Source organism: Macaca fascicularis, chromosome 16 (assembly GCF_037993035.2).
Source record: "Macaca fascicularis isolate 582-1 chromosome 16, T2T-MFA8v1.1".
In the NCBI taxonomy this organism is placed as follows: domain Eukaryota; kingdom Metazoa; phylum Chordata; class Mammalia; order Primates; family Cercopithecidae; genus Macaca; species Macaca fascicularis.
Genome location: NC_088390.1, coordinates 83874024 through 83886044, shown reverse-complemented (window position 1 = coordinate 83886044; position 12021 = coordinate 83874024). Strand labels below are relative to the sequence as shown.

At 57.3% G+C, this 12021-nt stretch overlaps 1 protein-coding gene across 17 annotated transcripts in view; it reads right to left on the bottom strand.

The window, feature by feature from the left end:
* SEPTIN9 (septin 9) overlaps positions 1 to 12021 on the bottom strand; it is a 215261-nt gene that overhangs the window by 37051 nt on the left and 166189 nt on the right. For 2 of the 17 annotated variants that reach the window (XM_065532057.2, XM_065532058.2), the window contains exon 1: positions 8455 to 11340. The exons of 13 other annotated variants lie outside the window; for them this stretch is intronic. The gene's annotated coding sequence lies outside the window, so the exon portion shown is untranslated. Of the gene's footprint in view, positions 1 to 8454; positions 11341 to 11833; positions 11983 to 12021 lie in introns of those variants that run through there. 2 more of the 17 variants (XM_065532064.2, XM_065532060.2) reach the window with 2 other exon arrangements.

The following is a 12021-nucleotide window of genomic DNA, read 5'->3' as shown; positions in this document are numbered from 1 at the left end:
GCTTGAGCCCAGGAGTTTGAGACCAGCCTGGGCAACATAGTGGGACCCTGTCTCTACAAAAAATAAAAAATTAGCCAGGCGGGGTGGCGCATGCCTGTAGTCCCTGCTACTTGGGAGTCTGAGCTGGGACTTAAGAGTGGGTTCAGAACAGCTCCTGTGGCCGGCAGCTGGGTCCTAGCTTGAGCCCAGGAAGTCAAGGCTGCAGTGAGCTGTGATCGGGCCACTGCACTCCAGCCTGGACGGGCTACAGAGTGAGACTTTGTCTCAAAACAAAACAAAAACCGCTCAGGCTAACGGTTTCTCTGCGTCTTCATTTCCTTATGAAGGCTCTGTGTCAAGTAAAACTTACTTGAATTGTTACGCTTGTTTCCTGTTAATCTCTCTGGCAGTCTAATTTCCAGGGTCCTAGCCAATGAATCCAAAACCGATAGAAGGAAAGGGTTTTGTTTTTCTCAGATTTTGTTCTGATCGGGCCTTTGTCATTTTGTGACAAAGACCTGAAGGTCCGAATAGGACACAAGGCCTGAGTGAGAGAGAATTCTTCCTGCTTAACTGCCTTCAACCTGGAACATCAGTTTTTTCCTGCTTCAGACTCAAACTGACACACGGGCTCTTCCTGGGTCTCAGGACCAGAACGACACCATTGGCTCTCCTGGGTCTTGGGCCTTCAGGTGGACACCAGAGCCACATCACGGGCTCTCCCAAGTCTCCAGCCTGCTGATTTACTCTGCGAATCTTGGCACTTGCCAACTTCCGAAATGAGATGAGTCAACTCTTCACAAGAATAAATCTCTATCTGTGCACACGTACACACCTTCTATTGGTTCTGTTTCTCTGGATGACCCTAATACAACCACTTTGTGAATACAGCAAAACCATTGAACTGTAGGCTTTAAAAAGGTCAAGGTCACAGTATGCGAATTCTATCTCCATAAAGCTATCACTTAAACAGCAACACGAGGCCAGCGAGCCCTGTGCACTCCTCTGCAAGCAAGAGTGGGGACAGCATCGTCCTTGTCCTCGGATGTCCCCAGCCTCCAGCCCGAGTCTGGGAACATCTTTCATGTGCCCCCTCCTTCAATTCTGTAGTCCAAGGGTCGGGGCGGTCCTCAGCCTGGTACCCTCTCTGCACCTCCTCACCCTCTCCTCACACCAGCCAATGGACACAGAGGTCTCCTCATGGATTTTTATTTTTAGTATTTATTTATTTTTATTTTTTTGAGACAGAGTCTCACTCTGTCGCCCAGGCTGGAGTGCAGTGGCGTGATCTCGGCTCACTGCAACCTCCGCCTCCTGGATTCGAGCGATTCTCCTGCCTCAGCCTCCCGAGTAACTGGTATTACAGTCATGTGAAACCATACCTGGCTAATTTTTTGTATTTTTACTAGAGGTAGGGTTTCTCCATGTTGGCCAGGCTGGTCTCGAACTCCTGACTTCAGGTGACCCGCCCGCCTCGGCCTCCCAAAGTGCTGGGATTACAGGTGTGAGCCACCGCACCCAGCCTCCCCATGGATTTTTAAAAGGGCCCTGGGTGACACAGACTGGAATCTGCTAAGTCACTAAATGACCCTTTTAAATAAAGAAGGAAGTCATAAACCTCCACTTAAAAGGAGTGGGGGATGGCAACAGAAACACAGCCAGTCAGAAACCGGAAAGGTCTCACTCAACTCGTCCCCAAGGTCTCTGAGTAGAAGGGACAAGAAGGGAAAACCTGCCTCCTAAGACACCCCACTCAGCACCCCACTCCCCAGATGCAAGACGCAGCTGTGCATAGCGGCGGCAGTGAGGACCCTGGCCCAGCAGGCCCTCGCATCCCCAGCAGAGGGCTCCAGGGGCTAGGGCTGCTCAACACGACCAAGAGGAAATGACCGCAGGAGCCCCCAGCTGCTGGGGGTGGCCCCCGCGGTTTCCTGGGCCATCTCTGCTGGGGGTGGCCCCCGCGGTTTCCTGGGCCATCTCTGGGGGACCCACTCCAAATCTGGAAGAGGCCCAAGCCCTCTCCCTCCCCATATCCCAAACCCCAACCACACCAGCCAGGAGCTTTGATGGACAAGAAAAAATTCAATTAAGCCTCACTGTGCTAGGTGACATGCGCCCCAGAGGGAGAGGGGCCCCTGGGTTGCTCAAGTTTAATGATAACTTCAGCAGTCGGGTCTCCAAGTTAATTAGCTCTTTTTTCCCCAGCAGTCCTCGGGGAGCCCCACGGTGAGCTGTGAGGAGCCGCCCAGCACGGCACACATGAAGCAGGGGCCTTCCCTCACTCCCACTCCACAAACACCAGGGCCCCTCAGGGGACCAGCCTCCCATCCCTGAGTCATTTCTCCCCCACTGCCCTCTCAACAAGGAACAGAGAAGGAGCTTCTACTGCTTCTGTAGATGTAGAAACTGAGGCATGCACAGACAGGTCATGCGTGATATGGTTTGGACACTGTCCCCTCCAAATCTCATGCTGAAATGTGATCCCTGATGTTGGAGGTAAGGCCTGTGGGGGCGGGGCTTGGGTCATGGGGGCGGATCCCTCATGGAAGGTTTGGTGCCCTCCCCATGGTCATCAGGTGTGGGAGATCTGATTGCTATAAAGAGTCTGGGAGGGCTGGGTGCGATGGATCACGCCTGTAATCCCAGCACTTTGGGAGGCCGAGGTGGGTGGATCACAAGGTCAGGAGTTTGGGTCCAGCCCGACCAACATGGCGAAACCCCATCTCTAGTAAAAACACAAAAAAATTAGCTGGGCGTGGTGGTGTGTGCCTGTTATCCCAGCTACTCAGGAGGCTGAGGTTGCAGTGAGCCGAGGATTGTGCCACTGCACTCCAGCCTGAGTGACAGAGCGAGACTCCACCTCAAAATAAAAAAAAAGTCTGGGAGTTCCCTCTCTCGCCATGTGACGGGCCAGCTCCCCCTTCACCTTCTACCATGAGGGAAAGCTTCCTGGGGCCTCCCCAGAAGCCGAGCAGATGCTGGCGCCACTTGTACAGCCTGCAGAACCGTGAGCCAAATAACCCCCCAGCCTCGGCTATTCCTTCACAGCAACTCGAAATGGACGAACGCGATGTGTCAGTTTCTCTTTTTGGACCCCACAGTGTGCCTGGCTGGGGCTGTGCTCTGGGGAAATGGCAACTGTGAGGTCCTCACAGACAGGGCCTGGGGTCTTAACCACAGCCGCGTCTCAGCGCCTTGATATTACTGAGTGGATGCCCAAAAAGCACTGCTGGGTGAATGCATGAGTGAATGATCAAGATGGAGGTGGCTGTTGGTGCCAGGGCAAGGCCCCAGGAGTCCGGGGAGGAGGGACCGGGCAGTTCAGGTCAACGGCTAACCCTGGGCAAGGCCAGGAGGCAGCCAGGACAGGAAGAGACAGCTGAGGGACTTTGTGTGAGTAGCCTCACTCTTCCCACGAGGGCAGGAAGCAGGACTCAGACCAAGGGGTGCCAGGTGGGAGCGGCACTCAGGTGGCCCGAGGAGCAGGTGCAGGCTTGGCAGGGCTGGTGGTACCATGTGTGGGGCCGATCCTGGCCCCATTCACTGCCTCCACCTCCTGGACACACGGGCCCATGGCCCCCAAGGCCCTCTTCTGTCCCCATGCCCACCTCTCCAGGCTCCACCTCCGGACACCAAGCCGTTTTCTCACTCCCATCTCTCCCGTTGTCCCTATATCTGAGCTGACCTCCTCCCCGAGCTCTGGTGAAATTCTAGTGCCCAGAGGTGCATCTCACATTCCTGGGCCACAAAGCCTTTGCAGTCTCCACTTTCCTGGGACATTCCATCTTAGAGCTGGGTGTGGCCGGGCGCGGTGGCTCACGCCTGTAATCCCAGCACTTTGGGAGGCCGAGACGGGCGGATCTCAAGGTCAGGAGATCGAGACCATCCTGGCTAACACGGTGAAACCCCGTCTCTACTAAAAATACAAGAAAATTAGCTGGGCGAGGTGGCGGGCGCCTGTAGTCCCAGCTACTCGGGAGGCTGAGGCGGGAGAATGGCGTGAACCCGAGGAGGCGGAGCTTGCAGTGAGCCGAGATCGCGCCACTGCACTCCAGCCTGGGGCACAGAGCAAGACTCCGTCTCAAAAAAAAAAAAAAAAAAAAAAAAAAAAAAGAGCTGGGTGTATACTTATCTCACTGGATCAGAAGCTTCAGGAAGGCCCGTCTTGCATGCCCCTGCCCCCCACTTCCTGCCCGCCACTCAGCCAGTGGCTGCCATGTGGTTGGGCCTTGGCAGCCACCGCAGCTGGTAACACACACTTAGCACTTCTGTGTCCAGGTTCCGTGCTGAGCCCCTTCCGTTTCATCTCCATTTGTCTTCATGATGGCCCCTGATGTGGTAACCATCATTATCCATTTTTCAGACAAAAGACTATGGCTCAGAGAGGAGGAATGGCAGGTCCGAGGCCACATGGTTCATAACAGGCAAATGGACCTGGCAGTCTCTCTACCCACGAGTGGGGCTCTTCCCTGTCTACAGACCTCACTGAGGTTTTAGAGCCTGGAGCCAGTGAGTCCATTGAGCACGAGGATAGCGGTGGTGCCGGGGCTGGAACAAGGCAAGGGCCCCCCGAATCACAGTCCCGGCTGTGGACCACACCTCAGGACCCCGCCCTGGCTGGGAACCTTGCTCCAGCCCACCTGGGACCCCTTCCCACCCCAACTCCTGCACTGGGCTGTGCATGGGGGTCTGCTGAATGAGTGAGGGAAGAGGGATGGTGAGCAGGGTAGAAAGCGACTCTGGTGGGTAGGCTTCTGCTGGAAGCTTGAAACATTCCTGGAGAGCAGGAAAATACCAGGGGAAGAGGTTACAACCCTCAGAAGGGGTCACTGGGGACTGTCCTGTAGCCCTCTCATCGGGACAGGCAGAAAATCCAGCCCCCCTTCAGGGTGAGTCCAGGGAGCCTGTGGGGGTACCAGCTCTAGCTAGGGTGGTGTGTGGGTTTATGCCGTGGAGGAAGGCCGTCTGGAGGACGAGACGTGGCCTGCAGTCAGCTTAAACCTCATGTATTCTGTAAATAATTATTTATAATAAACAAACCTTATTCACCCTCTAAGAAGAGTAAAACACTACAGGAGGCACTTTCTCACCAACTACACACGTCACAGTGACTTCACTGCGTCACTGAGGGAGGGCCCAGGGTGCCCGGTTCAGAGTAAACCATGGCCGGGGGGATGGGCACACTGCCAAATCAGCCAGACCTCCACCCCTGAAAATGTGGGCTACATTCTCTTCAACAGGTTACAAGGAAATTCAGTGTGAACCCCATGTTTCCACCACTATTGGCTGTTCCAGAAGACTGGGAGGAGGGGTCTTGCCTTTTCCCCACTCTTGGTCACAGGGTTTGAGGCCACAACTTGGATTGGGACCCCACTCTCCTTCCTGGGGAAGAGGCTGAGTCAGCAGTGTCTGCCAAGGCCCAGTGCACAAACACAGAATTCACTTAACGTCCGCTTCGGCACCTCTGGGCCTCCCGCACTGGCTTCCCCTATCTGACCCCTCGAGCAGGGAGAGTGATGGGGCGTGGGGCACCTCTAAGGGAGACTGGGGGACTGGAGCAAGGTTCCCAGCTCAGGGTGAGGTCCCGAGGCATGGTCCATGCAGTGCTGCTTCTCACAGGAGGCCTGCGGCATGACCAGGAGCTCGGAGACTCAGCAGAGGTCTGGGCATGGGACTCTTGGTACACAGCCAGGGCGAGGGCCGAGGCTGTATGGATGTGAGCAGGTGACCCTGTGCCACCAAGTACCATCTGTGCCAGGCCCTGTGCAGCGGTCCCCATATCACTGAGCTTCAGGGAGGTGAGGCAACCATCCAAGGCACACAGCCCTGGGGGAAAGGCTGAACCCAGGTGTGTCTGATTCCAGAATTCAAGAGGACAAGCCGAGGAGTCTGAGTCCCCTGAGACCTCAGTGATGGTTTAGTGCCTCAGGATGGCCAGGCTGGCTCCTGCAGCGTTAGTCAGCCGTGCCCGCCTTCAGTCATCCAGGGGCCCAGCGCTGGTCACTGAGACCTGGTACTGGTCATGGGTGCCCATCCCTGGTGGTGGGGACCTGGTACTGCCTGTGAGGCCCATCCCTGGTGGTGGGGACCTGGTGCTGGTCACTGAGATCTGGTATCGGCCATGGGGACCTGTCCTTGGCTATGGGAACCCAGCACTGGTCCCTGAGACCTAGTACTGGCCATGGGGCCCATCCCAGGCTGTGGGTACCCAGTGCTGGTCCCTGAGATCTGGTACTGGCCGTGGGGGCCCATCCCTGGCTGCAGGGACCCAGTATTGTTTATGGGGTCTGTCCCTGGCTTCGGGGAGTCAGTACTGCCTCTGGGGCCTATCCCTGGCGGTGGGGACCTGGTGCTGGAGGATCCTGACAGCAAAACCACAGAAGCAACGAGTAACAGTAGTCCATTAGCAGAGCGTGTGGCCTGCCCTGGCCGTGGCACCTTCCTCCACTCTGTGCCCTTTCACCACAAAGCCTGGTGCAGGTAACGAAGCCAAGAGGCGGAGAATCCGCAGGAGGATGCACACTCCTGCTCCTCAAGCGGCGCCCCTGCGCCCTGGGTGGCGGAGAACCCCTGCTCCTCCTCCAGGCCTCTCCGTGCCAGGTCTGCACTGTTCTGCCCAGCCTCGGCTCCCACCCGCCCGGCCCCCCAGCTACAGACAGCAGCAATTCTCCCTCCCACTCAATGGGGCCACTGTCCAGCCCATCATTAGTCTTCAGGGCCGGCAGATGACACCCACCATGGGCAGCGCTTCCTCAGGCCCCAGCACACAAGGCACAAAAGACACCATCCTGCCCCAAGACCCTCCTAGTCACGTGGCACATGGGAAGTGGGGCTGGGAATCTTCTTCCCCCAGGGCAGGGGGAGAGCGTGTTCAAATCCCTGAGGAAATGCTGCTCTTTGGCCCTTTTTCTGAAAAATCCTCCAAGGAGACCTTGTGCGGAGAGCGCAGGGAGAATGGAGATTCTTGTGAGACTCTCGGGCTAGCCTCACAGAAACCACAAAATATTTGGATAAAAGTTGAAAATCTGCAGTCACACAATGCTGACCATTCATTCAAACACTTGTTGAGCAAGCACCTATGACGTCTGGGAACTCAGGACGTGGATCGATAAGACACAATCCTCATGTCAGTTCTAGTGAGAGAGAGAGAGAGATGGCACCATCAACCCCACCCACTGGGGACCCCCTTGGAGGCGGCGTGCAGGTTCAGGGCCGAATCTGCCCAGTGGACATGCCACCCACGTCCGCGTATCTCCTGGTCCTGTGGTGGCCCCTGCAACAAAGGCTGAGAGATAAGAGACAAGGATCTGGGGGAGGGAGGACGTCCATGCACATTCCACTGGGGACACCAGCAAGGACGACTGTTCAGTGACCGTTCAGATGACCGAGTCACCTGATGCTTAGAGCCTGGCACCCACAGAGCAGGGTGGGGGTGGCAGGCCCTGCCAGGGGCACAGGCCTGAGAAGGGAGTGCTGCCCGCCAGGCTCGATGGGACAGACAGCGAAGGGCCTCCTTCCCGAAGGCCATGCAGAGGCCGGGGGTCAATGTCAGCAACTCCATCAACATCAGTCCCCTGACACGGACCCAGAGCTGGGGTTCCAAGAGCAGCCTTGGGCACTCAGGAGCTGGGATCTCACGGAGGGTGTCCCCCACCCCTAGCTTCAGGCTAGTGACAGATCTGGAGTGATTCTGCCCATGATCCAACTACTGAACCCAAATGAATGCATTGACAAATCGCATTTAGTGTTATTTACAGGGAGAAGGGAAGAAAAGAAAGAAAGAAAGAAAGTAAATCGCATTTAGCCTGGCTGGCCAGGGGGAGGGCAGATGGGCCATCACCTCTGCCACTTTTCAGGCCCTTTGCACTGACTCCCCCAACTCCCTCAAAACCAAGGCCCAGCCCCTCCCCACGAAACCAGCCAAAACCAGCCCCGGAGTCAGCTGGGATGAAGCAACTCGTGCAGGCAGATCATTAACTCTACTGTGATGGTTCGAGCAGGGAACCCAGATCAGGCCACGGCAGCTCAGGCACCTGCAGAAGGCCTGGGCCTCTGGGTGTTAAGCTCTCTCTTCCTGCACCCCCTCCGAGCCCAGTGGGCAGTGGGCGATTCCCAGGGTTGATGAAAGAGAGGAGGAAGAGGCTGAGCTGCGGCGAGTTTGAACAGCCAGCCCTGGGAGGGGCTGAGGTGGGGAAGGTTCCCACTGCTGCTCCACAGGCCCCGGAGCAAGGCTCCCATGATTCCGCCGCCAGCTGGGCAGGCACAGGCCTGGGTGCTGAGTGTGCCAGGATCTCCGCCGCTTCCTGGGTGGGGGCGAGAGGGACCCTCATGGGCCTGTAATTAGACCTGCGCCTTCCCAGCCAATTCCTCATCAAACAAAATCACACGTACAGCAGACCGGGCATGGCCGCCACCCTCGGGAACCCCCTGGGAAAGCTTCCCAAGGCTCTGCTGAGCTCGGGAACAGGTCCCTACCTGTCCGGGAACCGGGCTGGCACTCAACAAACAAATCAAAGCTCGGCGCTGGAAGGCAGAACTCTGGGACTAGAGTCCCAGCCAAGGGCCACAGTCCCTTCCAAGTCCCTCAGGAAGCCTCTTCCCCAAAGAGTGGCCGTGGGAAGCTGGGAGCCTCCAGGGTCTTCCCAAAGCCCAGGTGGTTTCAATGCCCTATGTCCAGGTGAGGGCTGCAGAGAGGGGCCGGCGGGGAGGAGCCCCCACAGCTCACCCCGGCCATTGACCCTACTCTCAAGCATTGAAATAAAGCCCTCTTCCCACACCCTCGGCCAGGGAGAGAGGGCGGAAGCCCTAAACATCCGGGGTGTATGGGAAAGGCTTACATGTACAGAGGAACCAGATAACGGAAGCTGCTGGCGGTGGTGACAGGCTTCTTAAAGGGACCTTGAGACCTTTGACACCAGAAGGGAAGCCGCACACTGCACCAGGCCTGGGGACAGGGAGAAGGGGCTCCTAAGGACAGGGTGGTCCCCTCCTGTGGAAGTGCCTCGCATTGTCTGATAACAGCAGCTCGGACCAGCTGTGGCACAACAGGAAGTTGTGAGAATATGGTGGCCCAGGAGGCTGGCCAGGGCTGGGGAGTGGTCAACCCAGAGACTCTGGTTAGCCAAGTGGGTCTAAGGCTTCCGGGGTGAAAGCCCAGAACCTTGTGGAGCACAGTGGACCCAGTGTTCAGAGGACAGATCCCAGGCCCAGATAAGGCCTTTTTTTTTTTTTTTTTTGAGATGGAGTTTCACTCTTGTTGCCCAGGCTGGAGTGCAGTAGCACAATCTCAGCTCACTGCAATCTCCACCTCCCAGGTTCAAGTGATTCTCCTGCCTCAGCCTCCTGAGTAGCTGTGATTACAGGCACGTGCCACCATGCCCGGATTAGCCAGTATTTTCAGAAGACACACGGTTTCACTATGTTGTACAGGCTGGTCTCGAACTCTTGACCTCAGGTGATCTGCCTGCCTTGGCCTCCTGAAATGTTGGGATTACAGGCATGAGCCACTGCGCCTGGCTGACAAGGCCATTTTTGACATGGAATGCTGGTCTGACCAGCATTCCATGGCTTCCACCTGCAACTATGCCCCCGCCTTCCATTAAAACAGGGCTCTCAGGGCAGAAGTTGCATCTTCTCATCCCAGAATGCCCCACGCCACCCCCCATGTGCGCACAGTGGGTCCTCCCCACCGCAGATGAATCGGCCCCATCACAATGACAGCCTACAGGGGCGGGGGCTGGTGGGAACATACACAAAGCGGCCGATGCAATAGTTTCTCAGACACCCCGACACAGAAATGACCAGAGGACAGGAGGAGCAAGCCGGGGGTCCACGGCAACTCAGGTCTCCAGAGACAGGTGTTAAAAAAGGCGAGCCATACCACAGGCCTTCCTTGGCCACATCTCAGCCTAAAAGAGACCCAAGAAGGAAAAGCAAGAATCCCACCTTTCCAACGAGGACTCGTATGCTAGATGCTCAGCAAACACCTTCTTACTTTTCCTGCAAAGGAGCTCCTGGGGCTGCCAGGGGAGTTGGCCAAAGAGAATGACATTCACGGAAACACACGAGGCCCCGTTAGTTTCAAGGCAAGGTGGCAATGAATGGAGGAGGAAAACCCACATCATTATTAGGGAATGGGGCCTTTTTCTGCTTCCTCCTCTTCTAACAGGTTTTCTCATATGGGATCCAAACCAAATTCCAACTCGGTCCTGATTCAGCAGGTGCTGTCCCCAAAGCCCAGAACAGACCTGTCAGAAAACTACTGCTCAGCCTCCTTCCGGGTGGCACATTTTTCTCCGGGAATTACAAACTTATCTCAGATGAGCAGAGAGCTGTTCCCCAAACCTCTGACCAAAACACAGCAGATTTCATGTCAAAAAGCAAAGAGAGAGGGGCCAGGGATGAAGTGCAGCAGGCTGGAGGCTGAGTCAGTCCCCAGAGTCACTGGGAAGGCGTTTCAGGAGCAGATGGCATTGCCTGCAAAGCTCCTGGCCCCCTCCCTGCTTTGATGCCAGGGACCACCCTCTGTTGGCTGCATGACTTTAGTCTCTGGGGTTCTCACAGCATGAAAAACCCCTCTGAAAGCAGGTCCGTTAGGGAGTTCCCTCAGCCCCTGCTCACTGACATGATTCTGCATGGCGACACCCCACATGCCATTGTAGAGAAGCAAAGCACACGCAGACCAGCCCGCCAGCAGCAGCCTCCCTCCCCGCTCCTCCCAGGAACACCCTGCACATCTCCAACACATCCAGGAATCCAGAGCTGGGCTGTAGCAGCAGTTCCCTGGATCCCAGTGCCGGCGCTGCGGGGAGCTTGGGTTACTGCATTTCGAGGGTTGAGACTATCTCCAGCCTCCAGCCAGCCGGTCTTCAGGAGCCCAAAGGGGTGATAACTTGAGCGGAGTGATTTTAGAGAAAGTGGTGGCCAATTCGAATTTCTTCCTGGCCCTCCTGGAAGCCAGGGAAACCCCTTGCGAAAAGGAAACATGTTCCAAGAAGCTCCCGGCAGGAGGAGACTCAGCCACTCAGCTTAGTTGGCCAAATATTTACAAAGAGATAGCTGTGACCACACAAAGCCCTATTCTTCTATTTTGAGGCTGAAAATCTGGTCCCCGCGTGGAGACCGAGCTCCCCGCCACCCCTCTCCTGGGGACCCCGCTCGGTCCTGCCGGCCTCGGGTTGGGGCCCAGGGACAGCGTGGCTCCCGGCCCCGCCACCAGGGCCATCGGGGCCCGCATCACGGCCGCGCCACCTGAGAGCCCCCGAGCCAGTGGTGCAAGGCTGGGAAGAACAAAGGAGCAGGACTCACCCCAGCAGCGGAACGTCGGGCTGCGCTGGACGCGCCGAGAGCCGCGGCCCGCCCACCGGGTCACATGGCTCGGAGCCGAGCAGAGGATCAAAGGGGCTTTGTGGCCGCGGAACAAGGAGCCTCCCAGAGCGTGGGGCAGAGGTAGGGAGGGACCTCGACTGCCTGGGAAGGGAGGCTCGGTGGGGAATTGCTCCAAGGGGGCAGGGCGAGGGGAGCAGGAGGAGGGGGCAGGCAGAGATAGGGGAGCCCAGCGGCAGGCCCGGTGCAGCAGCAACTTGGAGCCATGGGAGGGACGCCAAGGAGCTGCCACTCGCTAAAGGAGAGTGACAAGGTCCCTGGGAAGAGCGAGGGGGAGCTGCTAGGAAGAGAGGGGAAGAGGCTCCTAGGGACCTCCAGCCACACTGTCCCTGCCCTTGTCCCTGAGCCTGCCAGAGGCAGTGCCCATGAGGAGCCCCCTCCTCCCAACCAGGTCCTGAACCTGACCTGGACGCCCTCTCACCCTGTGCTCTGCCCAATGCCCCTGCTTCCCAGGTGCTCCCCCACCAACCTGCTCAGACATCCCCACAGCTGGGCTCTCAGGGGGCATGGCCAGCCACTCCAGAAAGCCATTCAGACCTGCAGGCAGGGTTGGAACACAGCCACCTGGGTTTGTCCCCTCTACCCCAGGTGCTTGCTGGCTGGGACCACGGAAGGGAGAAGGAGCAGGAGAGGAGGGGCAGGGGATGGGGGCGCAGC